Genomic DNA, 9006 nt, shown 5'->3' on the forward strand with positions numbered 1-9006 from the left:
GCGCTCCGTACAAACTTCCGCCACGTGGGTCGGGTGCATTTGACTTCATCTATGTCTTTGGGTAACTGCTCGTTGTTCAAGTCATCATAAATCACTTCCAGCACGGCTAATTCCCTCAGGTACTGGATACCTCTCTCCATGGTGGTCCACTTGCCTGGGTGGCATATAACAACTTCCTTGAAGGGATACCTTTCCTTCACGCCTGACAGGAGTCGCCTCCAGAGGCTGAGGACTTGTGCCCCTTTTCCAATCACTTTGTCAATGCCCCTTTCCCTAGAAAGCTGCTTGGCTTCCCCACCCTCTAATTCCAGGCTACTGGCCCCGTTATCCCAGTATCAGAGCAGCCAGGTGACAATCTGCTCACCTGGACGACAACTGAAATCTTTTCGCATATCTCGCAGCTCACTCAGGGATAGGGATCGGGTGGGCACCATCTCATTTACAGGTTCTGCCTCCTCCTCCTCCTGTTCTCGTGATGGCCCTGGTTCATCTTCATCCCTTACTAAACGAGCTGATTTTCTTGTGCATTTTCTTTTTTGTATGGGGGCAACTGATACCGACATGGGTTGGTTCTCTGTCACAGGGGGCAGAATAGCTGCCGTGCCTGCCGTGGGGGGTGGGGTAGCCACAGGGCCTGTTGCTTTGTCATCAGCTGCAGAGACATTTCCTTCCCCTTGGGGGTTCTGAGTGGTGTTGAACAGGGCTCGGGAGGCATGGGCCAGGCCCCAGCACATTGCAGTGATTATGTGCGTCTCTAGAATTGCCAGGGTGACAGCATACTTTTTCCAAATATTCTACTAATTTTTCAGGATTCTGCACTTGTTCAGGGGTGAATTTCCAGAACACTGGGGGTGCCCACTGTCCTAGGCATTTGCCCATGCCATCCTACTCACCCTGCCACTCATAACTATCCAGCCTTGGCGCAGATCTCTGGATGACATTCTTAAATTGCTTACTAACCTTGGATAAAACCAAAACAATATTCCCAAGGAGTACCAATAGAATTATCTTAACTACCCAGGGATGTTCAAGGTACTGGCAAGTTATTTTAACAAAGGAGACGACATCATAGAGGAAGGTAGCGAGGGTGCCATTCTCTATTTCCTCCATAAAAAATCTCTCAGAGGAAAAGGTATAATTGCTAATGGTCTCCATGAGGTGGTACCCGAAATACAGTAACGGCTTCATTACGAATCCCAAATACCAAATAACCCCCAATGCCTGCGTTTTAGTAACAAACCTCCCAGGCAAAACATCACTAATCACTGCAGAGCACAGCAGACTACAAAATCCAACTCCAAACTTTAATGGGTACAGTAAAAACAAGAGCATGGTGCAGAACAAATTAATATGTTAACAGATATAAATTCCTTAATACGCTCTAATTGATCTGTTGTTATCTCAACCCTTCGCTGGCCCACGTTGGGTGCCAAAAAGGATTGTCATGGTTTAACCCCAGCCAGCAAATAAACCCCACGCAGCCGCTCGCTCACCCTCACCTCCGGTGGGATGGGGGAGAGAATCGGGAGGGCACAAGTAGGAAAACTCGTGGTTGAGATAAAAACAGTTTAATAATTGAAATAAAACGAAGTAGAACAGTAATAACAACAATGAGAACAACAACAATAACAGAATATACAAAGCAGACGATGCACAATACAACTGCTCACCGACTGCGTGTCACGAACGGGGGGCGAGCCCCCCCCACCTGGTTTTTATACTGAGCATGATGTCACATGGTATAGAATACCCCATTGGCCAGCTGGGTCCACCACCCTGGCTGTGCTCCCCCTCCCCAGTGCAAGCATCACCCAGCAACAGCCAAAGCATCAATGGGCCGTCAAAGCTCCTTTCACACCAAACCCAAAACACAGCACACAACCCAAGCTACTGGGAAGAAAGTTAACTCTGTCCCAGCCAGAACCAGGACAACTCTGTTCTAACTTACCACAGAGGAACTGAAGGCCTTGCCATTGGGATTTGTATCAGGAAATACCGAGAGCACGCACAAGAATCTCCCACGACACTTCTCTCTGGAAAAAGTGTTTCCTTATCTATCAATGTGTCTTAATGGTAGGCAAAAAATTAATAAAGTTTAATTTAGTTTGCACAAGCAATTCCAGAAATCTCTTTCCAAACGTGTGGGGAAAGTTCCCTGATCTAGCCAGGCTTTGTGCAGCTCTTGCCATAAATCACAGCAGACCTGTGACCACTCTTACCTACATACAGATGATACATATATGTTGAACATGCTACATGGATCCTTGGCTTTTTTTCTCTTTCAGTTGCTAGATACCATGTAGAAGAACACTTATTTGAAAAAGAAATCCTTGGTCTTCAGATCCAGAGGTTTCATGGCTTCTTCCTCAGAGAAAAAAAGGTCTGTCTCTCCCAAACAGAAATAATGGTAGCATTGCTCAGAGAAGGAGATGCCAACAGAGCAAAGACTTAAAATGAAAAGGACAATTACTCAAGAGTGTAAAGGGAGGCAAGTGAAATGTTCCAGTCAAGTCCCGAGGGAGGATTTGGGGTAGTCTGAATGTTACACATCTTAGTACTCCGAATCCATGGCTGACTCCAGCACATTCAGAAGAGTAGCCGCTCTTGCCACCATGCAAAATACACAAACAAATCCAGGCATTTTCATGCTCTACCACTACACCAGCAAAAGCTCACATTATATGACTCCTTAAGGTAACATTAAAAATACCCAAATCCCTAAAATGCAATACTCCTTCTGTACTGCTATACCACAATTAAACAAAGCTTATTCAACTGAATTTCTATAACAAACTACCGTTACAGAAACAGATGCTACTTCATACACAGTGAAAAGGTTTTTCACAATACCCTTAAGTAAGGCACCATCTCTTCTAAGGTAACAATGGCATTGTGCATTTGAACAGTGCAATGTCTAATTTTCGGTCAAAAGTGGTTATTAAATCTCTATTTTCAACCAAATACAACTTTTCACTGGTCTTTAGAATTTATTTCTAGGTACTAACCTAAAGGAAGAAAACTGTTTCCCACTCAAAGCAAATGCTGCAGCCTTTTACTAGCGCTAACAGATGTTCTGCTGAAGAATGTCAGCCATGACTCAGACTCGCTTCCTCCAAACAGGAGATCTTAAGCTTTGGCATTTGGGAAGCCCTGCAGGCATTAAGCTGTAAGTTTTCTCCTCCCACCCTTGCTTCTCTGTGTTTTAAAGTGAAAAAATAATATTCTCCTATCAGCAGCAGCAGCAGCTTTCAGATGGAGCTGGGCCTTTAAGAAAAAGATCAACTAAGACACACAATAAGGAAAAAAAAAAAAGAAGAAAGAAACAGGAGCTGCCAGAAAAGAAACCACAAGCTAGACAGCATTGTTTCTCTGCTAATATTTAAACTCTGTTACAGCTATACAAAGGAAAGTAACAAGGAACCTGCAAGAATTACAGTACCAGTAAACTCACAGAAGTCATTGTTCATTGCGGGAGCCTCACAGCCAGCTCCAGTCTTCTCAGCAAGGCACTGCCAGATCCCTCATGCTGAGCTGAACGGAATTTCCATATTTTATAAGACCTAAGAGTGGAAAGCGAGCTATAATATTTATTTGCCCTTTAAACAACACACACATGCACAAAAGAACAGGTTACACGTACACAGAAACGAGCGAGTGTCAGGATGCGTGCCAGCTACACCTTTCCCGTCAGAAGCTAAACAGGGAAAGGCACTTTAAGAACCTGCCTAGAAAAGAACAAGAGTCCATCTTCGGTCCCAGCGCCCAAGTAGAGATAAGACAACCAGTAATTCTAACTACTTGCTTGACGTAAATCACATAAAAAGACAGCTGATTAGATCTAGCCAAAATTTAGGCATCCTGCTGATGTAGAAATAAATAAAGAAGAGCCATTTTCCACAGGTTCAGGGTGCTGCTACTGCAGGGAGGCTGGGCTCAGCCCAGCTGACAGCGTTGCTCCATGCCATTACAGAGACTTTTTTAACTGGAGCTCTGAAATTTAGGACAATGCATATAGTTGTGTCAGCTCTCTTTATTAAGGTCCTTGCAGATATTTGTTTGACACTATGTATTTTCACTAGATCAAAGCATCTTATATGTATGTTAGGCAAAGTAAAGAGCATGCTGTACTTTCCTCCCTTCTCTCAAAGTTTGAAACAAAGCATTAAGAACCAAGGTATGAGCCATTTATCTGTCAAAGGATGATTAAGAGCCTCTGGTAAATAAAGATCAAGGATAGTTAGGGGCCTCTGGCAAAACTGATGGTGCAGTCTGTCCCCATCCAGCTTTAAAAAGGATTGACATAGAGGCCCTTACTGCTATTACAAAACAGATTTTTTCTGAAAGTTTAAATTTATTCCCTTTAAGATCCATAAAGTTCAGTACCTGTTCTTCCTGTCTATAGTAACTTCTGTTTTTTCCTTTCTCAGATCTTCTGTAATATTTGAATTAAAATGTCTGTAATGGCTGTTCAGTAGTAGGCTACTAGCTGATATTAATAACGATACTGCTACTCTGAAATGTTGCGTTCCTGTTATTAACAAAAAAAACCAAACAAAACAACAAAAAGCCACAAACAACTGAATGAAATAATTTACACTTCTCCCTGCCTGCTTATGTTTGCAGCCTGATCAAAACTCAGATTCATAGTTTGAAGGTGTTTAAGAGCTGATGTATGAATCCAGCTCTATGGATATGGATAAGTAAAAGCTGATCATAAAGAAAGGAGTTGATCACGGGGAAACAAACAAACAAAAAAGCCCATCAACTTTAATTTCTACTGAACATTTGGATTACACTAGAAAAGAAACACTACAGAAATGTCTCTAGAGACTGCAGTTTGGGGACTCTCCATTATAGCCTGGGATGCTTTAACAGATGACAATGCCAGACTGACTAGAAATTAACCAGCTGAACATTTTGCTGACAGAAAATGTGATTAGTGAAAAGTGAAATAGGTTGTAATTGACAAATTTTTTTTTTCTAAGAAAAAAACCCCAGAAAACAGGGAAAAGGGTTTTGTTTCAGGCTTTGTTTTAACATAGAAAACAAGAGATTTATGCCTAAAGTATTAAGAATAAAACATTTTTATTAACTCCAAAAGGTAGTTTAAGAATTGCATTCACCGGAAAGATTTTTTTTATTTTTTTAATTCCTTTTCAGGATAGAAAAAACATGTGTTTTGATTATAAGGAAAAAAATCATTTCTTCCCATGTGACTACATCTCCCATAAACTAACACAGTATCCTCACCTGTTCCTCATCTCTTAGGGGATGCTTGTGGGAATTCCAGGATTCGCTGCCTCTTAAGAGGTGTAGCTGTGGTCCACTGAGGAGGATGGAAGCATAAGAACTTCCAATCCTGACAAGACTCCAAGGAGTGTATCTCAGATCTAAGATTCCAATACTTCAGTGTACACTTTTAATTGGGGGGGGGGGAGGGGGGGGGGAGGGGGCGTGGAATCCACCAGTATCCAGACATTTTTTGAAATATCTTACTTCATCATTTTTACTTTACTGAAAAATAGGGATTTTTCCCTATAGGCAATTTCAGCCAGACCTAATTTCTTTATACAGAGCCAAGCACAAAATACAGATCTCCATGTAACTACATTTGGACAATTCTCCATTCCAATACAGGAAAGTCACCTTCGTTCGAAAGCATTATAGTCATTGCTGCTTAACAAAAGGATTAAGAACCACTCAGTTAACTAGTCTGTATCAAAGTCATGACCAGCAGTGATCCTCAGCGCAGCAAAGTGGTGCATAAACCTGGTTATTCCATGCTAGGGGAGGAGAAAATTTAATTCCATTAATTAATTCCATTAAAGCTGATGGTAGTGTTCACTGCTAACATTACTAAAACATCTACCACTGCCTCTCACTTCAGATGTTTTCTCTCTTTTAGCACGTCTAGTAGGAATTGTGTCTCAAAGTACACTGAATGTTTGTCATTGACCAAGGCTTCTTTTTTGGAAGTGTATCATACAAATGACTATATATTGCAATAAACTTTGGCTCTGAGCAACTATTGTCTCTACCTTTGACTCACTGAAGCTCATTCAAAACTTCCTAAAAGCCGCTGAATGACAATTTCAGTCTGAATGAGGTACCCACATCTGAGTAGGAGCTTGCAAATAAAGAGCAGAACTGCACCAAAATCAAGTAGCAATACAAACCACACAGCAACATTATGCTTTACACAGATGCAATCTTTACTGGTTCAGCTAGTGATGACCTGAATTTTCATATTATTTCTTAAGGAGAGGCTCTCTATTTGTTTGAATTTCTTCCTCCTCTGTTTTTGGTTGTTTTGGTTTTTTTTCCCATCTATCCCATTCTTGGTTTTCTTTTTATCTCTAGTCTAGAGTAGTATTCAGCAGAAGAATCACTAAATACATTTGGGAAGCTACATTTAAAAAACTGCTCTGCAAAATCCATGATGGAGCCAGACATCGTCTTTACGGCCAAAGCCTTGGAAATAAAATTTTGGCATGAATTACAGAATACCCAAGTACATGGAGTGGACTCTCTGCATCATAATTCAAATTATTCATATTCTAATGCACTGTAAACTAGTATGAAAACTAATTTACAGCACAGATAAAGGTCATGCAACTATGGAGAAAATAGAAGCAAATGGACATTTCATTTGTTCTCAAAGAGAATAAAACTGTTTGCACAATGTGGACTGTTCTTCAGAGATCTTTAAGGTAAATATATTTTTATCAAACAGGTAAATACAGCAAAAAATGAAAATCAAGTCTATTGTCTTATCAGCTTTAAATGGTTTTCATTTTTAATATCTACCTTTCAGACCTTATGAACCCTTATTTACCAATAGCATAATGTTCAGAAATGCCCTTTTTTTTTTTTTTTTTTTAAATGTGCTACTCAGTGCCAAAATTACAAAGCTTTTTAGGTATCTAAAAATACAATCAGGCACCTATGTGTAGATTTTCAATTCCTGTCTTAAAAACAAAAAATGTCACTTCTCAACACTTGGAATAAAACAAAAACAAGTGACTGGCAGGAACCTGTTCAATAAAAGATTATTCTAGTTTGTAGATAACAGACAGCAAAGCACCTTTCTTGGAGCTGCTGGCAGGCAGCTAGGCTCTAGAGGAGAGTGGAGATTAAGATAGAGTGGAGATAAAGACAGAAGCCACCACAGTGGTTTCTATTTGCTCTACATGGCTCCTTAGGCAGCATGCGAGTTTCTTTGCATTGCCTTTCAGAGATGCCTTCTTCCTCCCTGTTCCCTGCACCCTTTTTAGGTGACTTAAGCACCTCCTTTTAAATTCTGGATATTGTTTCCCATGCCAGATGTCTGAAAATTAGGCCCTGCAGAACATAATTCAGAAGCTCTTATTCAAACAATTCATATTTTGTAAAAACACCCTTTTAACTGGCAGCAGAGGAGCTACATTTAGAAAGATGGAGAGGAAGAGAGGAAAGCTATTCAATAACAAAACAGGCAGTACGTTTCAACGTTTTGTACAGTAGAAGCGACGCATCTTTCTTCATCTACAAAAAGAACCAAGTCGATGATTTAGCTGTTTGTCCAGAGGCAAAAATGATTAAAACATTGAACTGGACATTCTTTGAGCAAAGTGATGGAAGAGAGCAAAGTTCATGTAGAGAGCATATATATTTATTATGACTCAGCCAAGTTCCAAAAAGGGCACGTAGCAACGTAGACAAGCTACCATTGTCAAACAATGAAGAATTTCTACAAGTCCTTTGGTAATTCAACAAAACAAAACAAAAACACCTTAGGACAGCTAAAATACTCTCTCAGTAAATGTTGAGGGTTCACTTTACACCTCTGAGATGCCATTTTGTTGAATCAAATAAACCTTAAGTCTCAGAGGTGAACTGAAATTTCAGAACAAGTGCACATGCCTGGGACACTCTTAGATTTAAAAGGTTTTAAAGTGATTTAGAACATCACAAATGCCTATATGTAGTAATGTTGCAGTGTCCAAACAAACTGAGCTTGAGAGGAAGTGAATCACAGGTTTTTTATAACATGTTCAGAAGCCTCTCAAAACATCAGAAGTATACATAAAATTCAATTGACATTAACTCCTCTTAGAAAATAGGGCTATACAACTGCAGCGAGATCCATCTCCTAATCAAGTAATCTAGTTATTGCCACAATGACTCCATTCATCCCGAGATAAGAAATCATACTGGAACGGAAAGCCATGCCGCTTTAATTTGTTTCCTGCCTGCAGGCTGAGGTCCTGCACACACACACAGTCCCACTGACCTCTCTTGAGCCAAGGCTTGTGGACCATTTTCTGGTGACTGCACTTCATAGCTTTCAAGTTACTGTGTTCAATGTAACATAAAAGAGGATGTTCCTGCTTAGTTCAAATTTAATACACTAATAGTGTTCTGCTTTTGTAAAATTTAGAAGCATATAAACAACAAATCATTAGAGTGACAACTACCAAATTTCTATGTTTACAGAAAACTGGCAGTTCATAAATATTAAAGTATGCCGTTAGCAATGAAGTACAACATATAGATGCTATTTTTCCTAAAGATAGGGATACAGTAACCATCACTGAAATAATTCATTATTTATAGACCTTTGAATTTTAGAGCCATATGACCGCACTACAATTTTTCCATTAAAATTCAAAAAAGTATGTGTTTGTTATCCCTTTGATGAATGTGCTAAAGGCAATGGAAACAGTAACCATTACTGACAGATTTCCTAATGATATAGTGGTATTTGCCACTTAATCATCAATACAGTTTTTTAAATGAGCCCTCATATTGCCAAACAACTATCCTGTAGTTTCATTAAAGCTAAAACGTAGGAATCCGGTCACAACTGGAGATTGCAATCATGCATCTATAATTTGCATCACGGAAGTGTTACAGTGGGGAGATACACACTCCAAGGCAAGCTTCCCTTAGGGCTCATTACAGGAAACTTCTAACGCCTCCAGAGTTAGAAAGGAACACAATCAAATTTGATATCTAGTCAAACCA

Source organism: Calonectris borealis, chromosome 4 (assembly GCF_964195595.1).
Source record: "Calonectris borealis chromosome 4, bCalBor7.hap1.2, whole genome shotgun sequence".
Classification (NCBI taxonomy): domain Eukaryota; kingdom Metazoa; phylum Chordata; class Aves; order Procellariiformes; family Procellariidae; genus Calonectris; species Calonectris borealis.